This window comes from Peromyscus eremicus, chromosome 2 (genome assembly GCF_949786415.1).
Source record: "Peromyscus eremicus chromosome 2, PerEre_H2_v1, whole genome shotgun sequence".
NCBI classification, from domain to species: Eukaryota; Metazoa; Chordata; class Mammalia; order Rodentia; family Cricetidae; genus Peromyscus; species Peromyscus eremicus.
The window spans coordinates 65,662,180-65,675,241 of record NC_081417.1 but is presented as its reverse complement, the minus strand read 5'-3'; the positions used below and the strand labels follow the sequence as shown (position 1 = coordinate 65,675,241).

General features: G+C 45.7%; 1 non-coding gene across 1 annotated transcript; it reads left to right on the top strand.

The window, feature by feature from the left end:
* Positions 1-438: 438 nt before the first annotated feature.
* On the top strand, positions 439-511 carry Trnaa-ggc (transfer RNA alanine (anticodon GGC)). The gene has a single exon. It is a non-coding gene; the product is annotated as a tRNA-Ala (tRNA).
* Positions 512-13,062: the final 12,551 nt, after the last annotated feature.

Sequence of the window (13,062 nt, the reverse complement as noted above, 5' to 3'; positions counted from 1 at the left end):
CAGGCTGGCCTCGTACTCACAGAGATCTGCCTGCCTCTGAAAAGTTTTTTTTTTTTTAATTATTATTTTTTTTAATGTGGTATTGGGGATTGAAGCGTGGGCCTTATGTATGCTAAGCATACATTCTACCACTGAGCTATATTCCAGCCCCTTGGTATCCTTTTCAAAATTAATTTTGAAAGCCATCCTCATCGTTGGAGGGGGAAAAAACCCTCAGTTATGAAACACAAGAATACAGACAAGAGACGCTCCCTGGGAGCTGCTGCCATGGACTCTGGTACTGCAAGGTAGGGTCTAGGGTAAGAGGAAGCAAGGCTGGAAAGGTAGTTGTCAGTCAGAAAGTAGGTTTCCTCTCACAGCCAAAGGGACATTATAGAGGTCTTCTAAGCAGGAAATGACATGGCCAGAATGGGTTTCAAAAAGAGTGTTTTCAGAGTTGGGGATGTAGCTCAGTTGGCAGGGTGTTTGCCTGGCATGCATGAGGCCCTGGGTTCGATCCCCAGCACCCACTAAGCCTGGTATGGTGTGACGCATGGTGGCAATTCTAGCACTCAGGAGGTGGAGGCAAGAGGGTCAGGAGTTCAAGGCCATTATAGACTACCTGAGACATTGTCTCAGAACAATACAACAAAATGCCTTTCTAGGCAGGCATGGACGGCAGTAGGAAAGACACTGGTGACTGCCCAGCTCTTAACTGGCCACTGACTCAGCCTACAGCATTTTCTTTCTCTGCCCGGGCATGACACATGCTTTGTCTAATTCAGTGCCTAGGAACAGTCCCACGGGGTAACTGAGAATATTCACTTCAAAGACCTAAGTGCCAGCAGAGCAACTGGAAGAGTGAAGCCCCTCACCGAGGCCACACCAGTCTTTTTTTTCAGTGTGAGATACCATCTCGTGGTATACATTTTTATTCCCCCGTAATGTCCTGAAGAAAGAGTGAGGCTCAGAAATTTGAAAGCACACGTCCCACCAGCTGGTGACAGCCCAAGTCTAAGTCTGAAAAAGGCTGTCACTCCTACCTCACCTCCCAGTCAGCAGATCCTGGAAAAGGAGCCTTCTGGGGGGCCCCCTGGCGTTCACTGTTAAGGCCCCAAGTCAACTTCAGTTGTTTGTTTGGGAGATTGGGGCTCGTATGTGCTAGGCAAATGCCCTACGCCTGAGCTTCATTGGTTCATTTCTGAGGCTGGCTCGCCCTATATAGCCCAGGCTGGCTTTGAACTCTGGATCTTCCTGTCTCTACCACCTGAGTGCTGAACTACAGGTATGAGCTACCACTTGTGTCTCTCTTTGCCTGCTGGTTGGCTGTGATGCTGGGGAACAAACCCAAGGTTCAGCATATGATGGGCAAGTGCTCTGCCATTGAGCTCCAGCTCCAGCCCTAGATGATTGAAATGCCATCCATTCCGGCTCACGGCCTTTTAGTATGGCTAGAGAAGGGAGGTGTTTGCTTGCTTGCTTGTTATGATTTTAATGTACAGCCCAGGCTGGTCTAGAACTCATGATCCTTGTGCCACAACCTCCCCAGTGCAGCATCTTGCCTAGCAGACTAACTACAGTTTAAGGGACTCCAGGAGCCAGATGTGACACTGTGCTGGTAATGGCAACACTCACAAGTCAGGATAGTGAGTTGATAGCCAGCCTAGGACTGTGTCTCCAAAAGAGAAATCAGATACGTGAACAAGTAAGTGGACAGAAGGGCCTGGGAGAGGGGCCTTGTGGGGGCTGGGCAATAGAGACTCTGCTTCCCTTCCAGGAATAGGCTCAGCATGGTAAAAAAAAATCATTCCTCTGAAGTCCTCTAAAACCTCAGGTCTCTGTGGGGCAGCCCCAGCCTGCCACGGTAATTTCCAAAGCCACCACCTCCAAGGCTCACAAATCCTTTGTTCATGCTCAGACATATAAATTGCATTAGCAGAGAGGAGAACCACGGTCTCGTGGTGCACTCAGAGAAGAAGAGGAGCGGCCATCAAGTGCACACACGTGATAACTCTCTCGGGCCTGGCCTCGCTCCAGGGGAGTCCAGAGGAAGGGCCGGCCTTTCTGGGCCTCTTCAAGCCTCTTCAGACTAGTATAAAAGGAGCTGGCTTCTTCCTAATAGGGTCCTGGCTGCAGTGGGGCTGGAGCAGACACCACACCTCAGGTCATTTAGTGAGAATTTACAAGTCGACCAAAAGCCTGGGCCTGGAGAGTCTGGGGCATGTGTATGTTGGGCATCTCTTCCTGCAGACAGCCCCGAGGCTCCTCATATTTCCCCTGCTTTGATCCTTCCAGCTAGCAGTTCATTAGTATTCCAAAACGCACAGCATTTTTCCATCCATCTACATTTATACCAGGGCTCGGCTATTTCAGCTCCTGGTTCTGAAAGACTCAGCTACGAATTGGAAACAGACTTTTATTTCAGTCTCCCAGTCCAGAAAGCACAGAGGACAGGAAACAGGGCTGATGACTGTCGGGCTCTGGGCAAGTTTCAGGCAGGCCAGGTTCTAATCTCAGCCCCTGCACTTGCTAGCTGTGTGGTCTTTCGGAAGTCACCGGAATAAGTAAATCTCTGTGCCTTCATCTCTAAGTCAGTAAGGTCAGTGAGGGAGGGAGGGAAGGAGGAAGGGAGGGAAGGAAGGAGGAAGGGACCGAGGGAGGGATTGTGCTCAGCACATTGCCGATACGAAGATATGGGGGCTATTACAAGTTGGTAGCATCTACATATATGATTGATATGAATCTATCCTAAAGGAATACATTTTGACACATGAAAAGCCAGGAATAATCATTGCCACAGGCTAGGATATATATGGGCGGGATGAACAGGGAGAGCCAGGGGTATTTTTAAGACAGTGGAACTATTCTGTATGATACAGTAACAGTGAGTACAGGTCACAGAAAACAGCATTCTGATGTAACTATGGACTTAGTAACAATGTACCAACATTGGCTCTTCAGCTGTCACAGACTTAACACACAAGAGGGAGTGGAGGACCTGGGAACTACTTTAGGGATGTACATAGCAACTCTCTCTGCTTCCCACTCTTCCTTCTGTGCTGTCTGGTTGAGTGGTTGGTTTTGGGGTTGTGTTTGTGTGCTGGCTTGCTTGCTTGTGGAATACTATAGACTGAACCCAGGGCCTGTGCATGCTAGCCAAGTACTCTACCACCGAACTACGTCCTCGGCCCTCCATCAAATTTTCTGACAAAATTAAAGCTGCTCTGAAATAAAATTTCAGGAATAAAGCCATGTCAGAACAGAGCAGAATGTTCGAAAGGATATTTGAACTCCCTACATAGAGCAAGGGGGCCCCAAACTCACAAAAGCAGCAGTGACAGGATGCTGGAACCTAGCTTGGGGAGAACAGTAAACCCAGGGGATATCTTTGATTTACCCAGAAGCCAGGAAAGATGGTAAGTATTTCAACAGGTGACACCAGGGACAGTAATCTGCAGCTGGATTGCCACTAAGCAAAAACCAAAAAACCAACAACAACAAAAAACAAAAACAAAAACAAAAACAAAGCAGTAACAGGAACCAGGGCAAGAACTGGTGTGAATTAGCATAGTGCAGCAGGCTGGGAGAGGGAGCTAGATGTCCATGAGGTCCGGCCGTCCTGGATAGGACCTGGTGAGTGAGTGGTTGGTTGATTGACTGGTTGATTGATTGATGAGGGTAGCAAAGGGAGAGGAGTCTGGGGAAGGCTGAGGTTCCTGTTTCCCAGCTCTGTGGGTGGCAGATCCATTCTTTCAGAGACATGGAATGAAGGAGGACCAGATCTGAAGACACAATGACCTGGCCAGCTCCAACACGCTTTTGAGAGAACATCACAGCATGTGCTCTGTGAAATGCATTCCAGAATCTTTCTGACCTAGCCTTTCAGGACGAGTGGGAGAGACATTGGTCACCACCTACAGACTTGAACCCAAGCATACATGCTCAGCCTTGCATGGGGGTCATTCCAGTGCTAAGCTGAGGGTCATGTCCCTGTAGCTGCCTCCACTGGACATTCATGACTGCTGAAGAGTTTGGAAGGCCCTGATGCATGATTATAAAGATGAGGGGAAGGGCTGGAGAGATAATTCAGCAGTTAAGAACACTTGCTGCTCTTGCAGAGGACTGAGGCTCAATTCCCAGCATCCACACAGTGGTTCACAACCATCTGTAACTTCAATTACAGGGAATCCAATGCCCTCTTCTGACTTTCACGGGCACCAAGCACACACGTGGTTCATGGATGCAGGCAACACACACACATAAAATAAAATAAACTGAATAAATATTTTAAGGGGCGGGTGGGGGGCTGGAGAGATGGCTCAAAGCAAAATGGCTCAGAACATTTGCTGCTCATGCAAAAGACCTGAGTTCAGTTCCACCGTGGTGATTCACAACCATCTGGAACTCCGGTTCCAGGGATTCACTGCATGCACATGACACACAGACACACATGGAGGCAAAACACCCCCCACATAAAATAATAAAAATAAATAAATCTTCTTTAAATGATGGAGGGAGGATCAGGACGTGGAAGAAGGTGCCACTGCCATCCAAGACCACACCCCAGCCTCCTCTCCTCGTCATCTTCCATTCCAGCAGCCTCTCCACGAGGACCCCACAGTCTCCCCAACAAGATGACACCACTCCTAACCTCACCCAGAACTCAGATGAAGAGACCCTGTCCCGTGTCAGACTGTGCGTGGCGCTGGTTGGCGGCAGCCATGTTTTGTTCTCCATACATGGAACGAACCTAAGTGGGAAAAAGATGCTCTTTGGTTGGTAAGAAGATATTTCTGGGTATTTTCCAGTTGTTTTGTTTTGTTTCGTTTCATTTTTCATGACAGGTTTCCTTGTGTAGCCCTGGCTAACCTGGAACTCGCTCTGTAGACCAGGCTGGTTTCGAACTCACAGAAATCTGCCTGCCTCTGCCTCACAAGTGCTGGGATCAAAGGTGTGCACCACCACCACCTGGCTATTTTCCAGTTTTTATCTTGGCTAATATTGATCTTCCATGCACTTTCTCAGACAAATGTCTGCATTTCTCAGGAATATAAATAATAGTCACTGTGTTGTTATGGTTTTTTTTCCCACAAATACCAAAATATGTCGTCCTCGTATACACATTTTTTCATTCTTAACTGTTTCCTCAAAAATCTTTTTTAAATGATGACTTTACATTTTACTGTGTGTGTGTGTGTGTGTGTGTGTGTGTGCAGGCACACTCATGCCACAGTGTGTATGTGTGTGTGTGTGTGTGTGTGTGTGCAGGCACACTCATGCCACAGTGTGTATGTGTGTTGGTCGGAGGACAGTTGGCGGAGTCCAATCTTTCCTTGTACCAGGCGGGATCTGGTGATCGAACTCACGATGTCAGACTTGCAGGCCAGCACCTTCACTTGCTGAGTCACCTTGCCAGTCTCTAAACATTATTTTTATTTCCTGAGACACTATCTTTATTTTCTATGTACCCCTGACTGGCCTAGAACTCACTATGCAGCCCAAGCTAGCCTCAGACTCAGAGAAATCCATCTGTCTCTGGCTCCCAAGTACTAGGATTAAAGGAGTGTACCGCCATATCCAGCCCATAAACATTTCTTAAGGAAAATTATGGAGGAGTCATACTTTACAACTTTGAGACATGCTGCCAAACTGCCCTCCAAAAAGGTTGAACCAATTTTACGCCCAAAGTAACATATAAAGCTCTGAACTTGTTGTGGTATTTTGTTTTATTTTGTTTGCTTTACGTGCTGGCTTGTTAGTTTTGTTTTGTGTTTTTGTTTGTTTGTTTTGCTTCTTTGCTTTGTTCTGTTTGGGTTTTTGAGTAAGGTTTTGCTATGTAACCCTGGCTGGCCTGGTGCTCACTCTACACCATAAGCTAGATTCAAACTCATGGCAGGCAGTCTTCCTGCCTCAGCCTCCTGGGCACTGGGATTACAGTGTGTTTGCTGTACCGTGCTTGGCTGACGAAGTCTAACTTTGGAAGAATTCGTTATGACTAAAGCCACATCAGCATAACCCACTTCTCACGAAGATGAAGGTAGACTTCTCTTTTACGGGAATTTTGGCATGCTGGGGGCTCGTCCTTCAGCAGAACAGGGTAAATGATGATTGAAAGAGCCCTCACCTGGACCTGGGGCAAGAGGAGCCAGTGTCTCAGCAGCCATACTTCTCCAACAGTGTCCTGAGCTGCTCTGAGTGCCCAAGACTGCAGGAAAGTTATCAGTGGCACGGAGCAGCCCCTTGGCTGTTCCTTGAAACATTCTAGGCACGTCCACAGAGCGGCCTCAGGAGCCTGTGCCAGCCCTGGGAGGAGCTGCATCACCTGTCCTGAAACATTTCTCTGTGCCCCTCCCCAACTGACCCCACCCCCACTTCTGCTAATTAAATTTAGACTCATCCTTAATAAAATGAAAACGGCGCAGTTAAGCACGAGAGAGCATTCTTCTCCTCCATTAAGTGGCAAGGTTCTGAGAAAAGAAAATAGTGCTGGCCAGAGTACAGCGAGACTAGAGAAGCCCATGCTGGGGGCGTGGCTCCCATGCCGGGGGCGTGGCTCCCATGCTGGGGGCGTGGCTGTGTAGTAGCCGGTTTGCCTCCTATCACAAGCACCTGAGTTCCATCCCCAGAACCACCATTTAAAAAAATAAATAAATTCTATAGAGCAAGTTCCAGGACAGCCAGGGCGGTTACACAGAGAAACCCTGTCTCAACAAAACAAAAAAAAAGTTCTCCTGTTGCTGGTGGGAATGAGATCAGCCAGCCAATACATACCAAGAACCACGCCCACTGAGCCGGCATTTCAGAACCATCCCCCAACAGAATAGCCAGATGTGCTTCCAGGTTTTAGTGCAAGATACTCATTTTAACATTACTCATAGAAGCAGCGCATTTAAACACCGCCAAAGCATCCAGTAAGAGTGGATTTAGAAAATAGAATTAAGCATTAAGTATATTTAAAGAAAAATACTTAATCATAACTAGGCCTGGTGGAGTACACCTTTAAACCCAGTACTTGGGAGGCAGAGGCAAGCAGATCTCTGTGAGTTCAAGGCCAGCCTGGTCTACAGAGAGAGTTCCAGGACAGCTGTTTGGAGCCATTCTCCACCACATGAGATGCTGTCAGAGAGAAAGGGAGTAGTGGAGATGAAGAGAGGGGGGAGGAAATAAAAGAAAAAGAATCGGAAAAGAAAATGGAGGAAGAGAGGGACACGTCAAAGCAAGCAAACATCACCAGCTGGGGCAGCTGGGGCAGCTGGAACACAGAACCCTGCACATAGGGAGCTGGAGGCCAGCCTGGACTGTATGAGGCCCTGGAAGGTGTCCTTCCTCTGTGCAAAATCCAAGTTTGCCACTCTTGACTGTGTGACCTCAGGCAAGGCACTACTCCTCTGTGTTCCAGGGGGTTACAAAAGGGAAGCATTTGGACCGGGGCCAGCTGGTGCAGATGTCAGCTGTGCCCCCTGTCAACCTGCAGAAACCAACACTCCATTCCACGCAAATGAAATGGAAAGGCAACCAAAGCTTTCCCTTGGCCAAAACGTTTAAAACCATAATTATTTTGAAATAAATTAAGAGCTATAATCACTTTGAGCATACATCTTTCTAGGACACTATGAAGTGGCACCTATTAATTAAGATAGCCATCTCTCTTGGCTTGGGCTTCATGAGCTTGCCCCCCCATCCCCCGTGAGGGCGGATCCTCCTTCTCTGACTCAGTGCTACTTCCCAGCGGGCAGGAAAGAGCCGGGCACAAAGCCAGCACCCAGGAAGCATTGAAGTCCCGGAGGCTGTGCAGTGGGATGCTCTAAAGGGAAGCTGAGTCTTTGCCCCATGATAAATGGATCCAAGGAGTGCAGGAGTTTCAGAGTTTCCCTTCTCCACCCTTACTCTTCAGATGCCTCTGTCCCCATGAGACTTGCCTTTGAACCCCTGGACCTGAGGAGAGCAGATTCCCTGGGAACCTTGGAACAAGCTGCTGTGGCAATGTAAACAGAGCTAGACTTTTAAATTAGAATACTATTACCTAACATCTTAGTTAGGGTTTCTATTGCTGTGAAGAGACATCATGACCATGGCAACTCTTATAAACAAAAACATTTCAGTTTCAGAGGTTTAGTCCATTAACGTCATGGTGGGAAGCATGGTGGCATGCAGGCAGACATGGTGCTGGAGAGGTAGCTTAGAGTCTTACATCTTACAGGCAACAGGAAGTTGGCTGAGACACTGGGTATTATCCTGAGCATAGGAAACCTCAAGGCCCGCCCCCACAGTGACACACTTCCTCCCACAAGACCAAAGCCACACCTCCTAATAGTGCCATTCCCCATGAGATTATGGGGGCCAATGACATTCAAATGACCACACCTAATGATCCAGCAATCTTCTAAGACTTATCTAAATTAAATCAGTATGTCCAAGAGACATTCCCACTCCAACTGTACTACAGCATGACCTACAATAGTCAAGACATGGAGTCAGCCTAAATGCCAATCGGCAGATGAATGGTCAATGACAGAGTGATACATACTTGGGACACAATTCTATTAAGCCTTCCAAGAGAAACAGATCCTGTCCCTTGTGACAACAGGTGTGATCTTGGAGAATGTCATGAAAAATAAGACTGACCTTGAAAGCCGGGTGGTGGTGGCACACACCTTTAATCCCAGCACCTGGAAAGCAGAGGCAGGTGGATCTCTGTGAGTTCAAGGCCAGCCTGGTCTACAGAGTGAGATCCAGGACAGGCACCAAAACTACACAGAGAAACCCTGTCTCAAAAAAACAAACAAACAAACAAACAAAAAGAAAAAGAAAAAGAAAAGTTCAGATCATCTTCATCCATCTCTTATGACCACTATTCACTGGTACATCATCTGTTTGCAAATGCTAATTTGAAAATGTTCTTGTCAGGTGGTGGTGGTGGTGGAGCACACCTTTAATCCCAGCACTTGGGGAGACAGAGGCAGGCAGATCTCTAAAGCTACACAGAGAACCCCTGTCTCAAAAAAACAAAAAAAAAGAAAGAAAAAGAAAATGTTCTCACACAGAAATGCTTCTGGTGCCGCAGACATATTAATTGCCAATTAGCTTTCCCACAATTAACCTCAAAGTGGCATGGGGTATAACATAAATATACCTACTTTTAGTATGTCAATTAAAATTAATTAATTTGAACCAAGGAGACAACTCAGCAGGTAAAGGTGTTTGCCACCAAGCCTGAAGACTCGAGTTCAAGCCCCAGACCCACATGACAGAAGAAGGGAAATAACATCTACAAGTTTCTGACCTCCACATGCATGTAGTGTACACACACACACACACACACACACACACACACACACACACACGTTTAAACATGTAATTGAAAGAATCAATCAATATGACTGTTGAGAATTATTTCTGCATCATCAATTATAGTCCATTGTTATGTTTTATCGTCTTACTGGCCTTTTGTAACTCAGTCTGGCCTCTAACTCATTAAGTTATTGAGAATGACCTGAAACCTCCAGGTTCTCCTCCATCTGCCCCTGCAATGCTGGGGTTATAGGCATGTCCAACGTGTCCTGCTCCAACGGTCTTGACTGATGTAGTTTCCTGGGAAGTTTTAGAACTAGGAAATACTATTTCTCCAGATTCTTACTTCATTTTAAGATTGTTTTTGTTATTTTGAGCCCTTTGAATTTCCACATCAATTTTAGGATCAGGTTGCCAGTTCTGAAAAACAGTGGTTGGGATTCCGAGGTGGACTACCAACTCTAGAGATCTCACAGGGGAAGACTGACATCTTAATAACGTGTAGCTTTCCTATCCACAAACACAGGCTGATGTAGTCTTCTTTAAATTCTTTCAGTGATTTGCTGTAGTTCTCATTGTACTAGTAGTTCTTCAATTAACTTTATTTCTAAGTTTATTCATTTTATTCTTCTTGGTGCTACTACAAAGCAAACTGCTTTTTGTTTCCTGTTTGGTTTGTCTTTTAGTTTTGTATTCTTCCTTGTTTTTATACACTTATTTTAAAACTTCCTTTTTTTATACACTTACTTGGTAGTGTATAAAAACATAAGTGAGCCGGGTGGTGGTGGTGCACGAATTTAATTCCAGCACTCAGGAAGCAGAGCCAGGTGGGTCTCTGTGAGTTCAAGGCCAGCCAGGTCTACAGAGTGAGTTCCAGGGCAAGCTCCAAAGTTACACAGAGAAACCCTGTTCTCGAAAAAACAAACAAACAAACAAACAACAACAAAAAAAACCCCATAAGTGAATTCTGTACCTGGATCTGGTATCTGGTGAGCAGCCTTGCTGAACTTATTTATTATCATTGATAGACTGTGTGTGTGTGTGTGTGTGGTTTTTGTGTGTGTATGTGTGTGTGTGCACACACACACATTTCTTCGGGTTTTCTCTATATTAATTCATGTCTATTTGTATATAAATCATGTGAACTTTACTTTCTTCCCTTCCACTGGCTAGAACATCCAGCGTTGCTGTGCTGAGAGCACACAGTCTTACCCTGTTCCTGATACCAGGAGAAAGCTCGTGTCTTTCACCACTACACAGTATATTAATTGTGGGTTTTCATGGTTGTCGAGGGTCAAGTTAAGAAAATCCCTCCAATCCCCAGCTTCTTGAGTGACTTTATCATTATTGTTATCATCATCATCATTATTATCATTATCATTGTGAAAGGGATTTTATCTACTCCTTTTTTGCATCTGAGATGATCAAGGGGTTTCATACTTGAACAATGGATGGGTTTTTAATGTGTTGAAGAAACCTTGCATTCTCAGCATAAAATCACTTGGTAAATACTTCTTATATGTTGTGAGATTTGTTCTCCCAGTGTTTTGTTGAGGGTTTCTGTAAGGATTCTGTATATGCGCAGCTCGGAGTCTCATCTGGTGCCTTATTAAGTCATCAGCGGCCGACAGAGTCCCAGCCTAAAAGCTGGACATGCACCCCCACGCTCTCTCTGTGTCTCTCTCCATCTCTCTCTGCGCCCCTCTGTGTTTCCTCTCTGCCAGGTCTGGTTCTCTCTCTCTCTCTCTCTCTCTCTCTCTCTCTCTCTCTCTCTCTCTCTCTCTCTCTCTCTCCCCTCCTAATAAAGCTCTGAAAGGTACCACTGGGTTCTGTCGTGACTGTGACATTTCCATGAGGTAACCAGCACCAGCCACCAGCGCTGTATACCCTTTCAGTTTCTGCATCTACCTTTGTAAATGACATTTTGTGCAGCTTTCTTATGATACCTGTCTTATTTAGGGATTATGATAACCCTGGTCCTGGAGAATAAGTCGGGAATGAATGTCCTCATCAGTTCAGATCTTCTATTTCTTCTTGAGTCAGTTCCAGGCACTTGAGATTTTTCTAGAAAAAAAATTTTTTTTGTCATCTAACTTTTTACATCAATTCCTGTCTTTCAAATTGTATTCTCTATGCCTCCCTCTCCCCGCCCCGGGCCTTCCTCAGATTACAGCTGGGCAAAAGCATGCATGAAGGGCACTGCAGGGTAGCTATTGTGAAGAGGGGACATAGAAGGAGGGAATAAATCCAGCCATGTGATGGGAGGAAAATCAACAAGGCTTAGCCTGCATCAGCTATGGGAATAAGGAAAAGAGAGAAACGGGGGTGGGGAGAGTGCTTGTGTTTTTGTCTTGAACAGGGAATATTTATGGCCTATAGTGATAATGGAAATGTCATGCAAAGGAAGCTATCTGGGGGAGAGAATCCAGCATTGGTTTTACCCATGGTTCACTGGAGATGCACCCATTAAGGTTCCAGTAGGAACTGGCCGAGGCAAAATATGAAATCCACAAGTCTAGGATCAAGAGGAAATGCGAGCCAGACATACAAATTTGAGGGGTTTTTTTTGTTTGTTTTTTTGTTTGTTTGTTTGTTTGTTTGTTTGTTTTCCAGTGCTGGCGATCTAAATCAGGGCCTCAGCCATGCTAGGCAAGTGCTGTTACCACCGGGCCTCACCCGAAAGGGAGAGGTATAAATTTGAGGGGTTCTACAGAGGACGGTGTTTCACACTGGGCTCTTGATTGGATCACCTGGAGCAATGGTTCAGATAATAGGAAATAAAAAGAGGCCCAGGATAAAAGTACTTCAGAGACCCAAAGCTGAGCAGAGAAGAGCTGGGAAGGAGGCTGATATGGACAGGTCCTTTGGTGGGAAGTGAGCCAGGAGGGCATGATGGCAGAGCATCCAGAGAATAATTATTATTAGGAAGACTGTGGCCACAGTTTGCACAAAGACTGCTGTGACCAGAGCAGAGACGTGGCTGCATCCACGAGCTGGGGAGCCACTCAGCGAGTGCTGGGGAGTGGAAAACACAGTGGTAAGGTTTGAAACCTCTAAAGAGTCTCTATCTCGACGAATCTGGAGACAAATGGAAGGTTTTCTGCAAAACTCACAGGAAAAGAACCGAGAAAATAAAAATGACAGGCTGATGAGCCAGATATTAGTATCAAAGAGAGAAAGCAGCAGATGGAGACGCAATAATCAAAGAAACAGAAGAATAAGATGTCCCGACCCGAACAAACAGTGCCGTTTTCAGATCAAACGGGCGTACGGGATACCAGGCAACATTAAATAAATGAGATACGTGCTTTGATATAATCCAGTGAAGTTCTTCAACTAGTTAGTTGACACAGCTGTATTAAGCCCCAGGCATGGGCTCAAAATGAAAAAAAAAAAAAAAAAGGGAAATTCCTATAAGCGAATGTGATCAGAATAAAAGTGTTATTAAAAAAAACAAAACTTAATTTACTTCACTGTACAAAATAATACAGTCAAGAAAAAAAATGATGAGCTGAGGGTGGGGGTGCATTCGTATAATCCCAGTACTCTGAAGGCTGAGGCAGGAGGATTGTAAATTCAAGACCAGCCTGGAATCATATTAAAGACAGGAGGAGGAGGAGGGACGGAAGAGAAGGAGGCAGCAGTGACAAAATTCAGTAACTTTGGAAGGAAAAATGTGTAAACCAAAAGTCTACATCTAACCATGTCGCTATTCACAAGCAAATGCGGTCTTCAAATAGTTTTGGGTTAAGCTAAAACTGCACTGGGAGAAAAACACCTCAATTTAAGTAT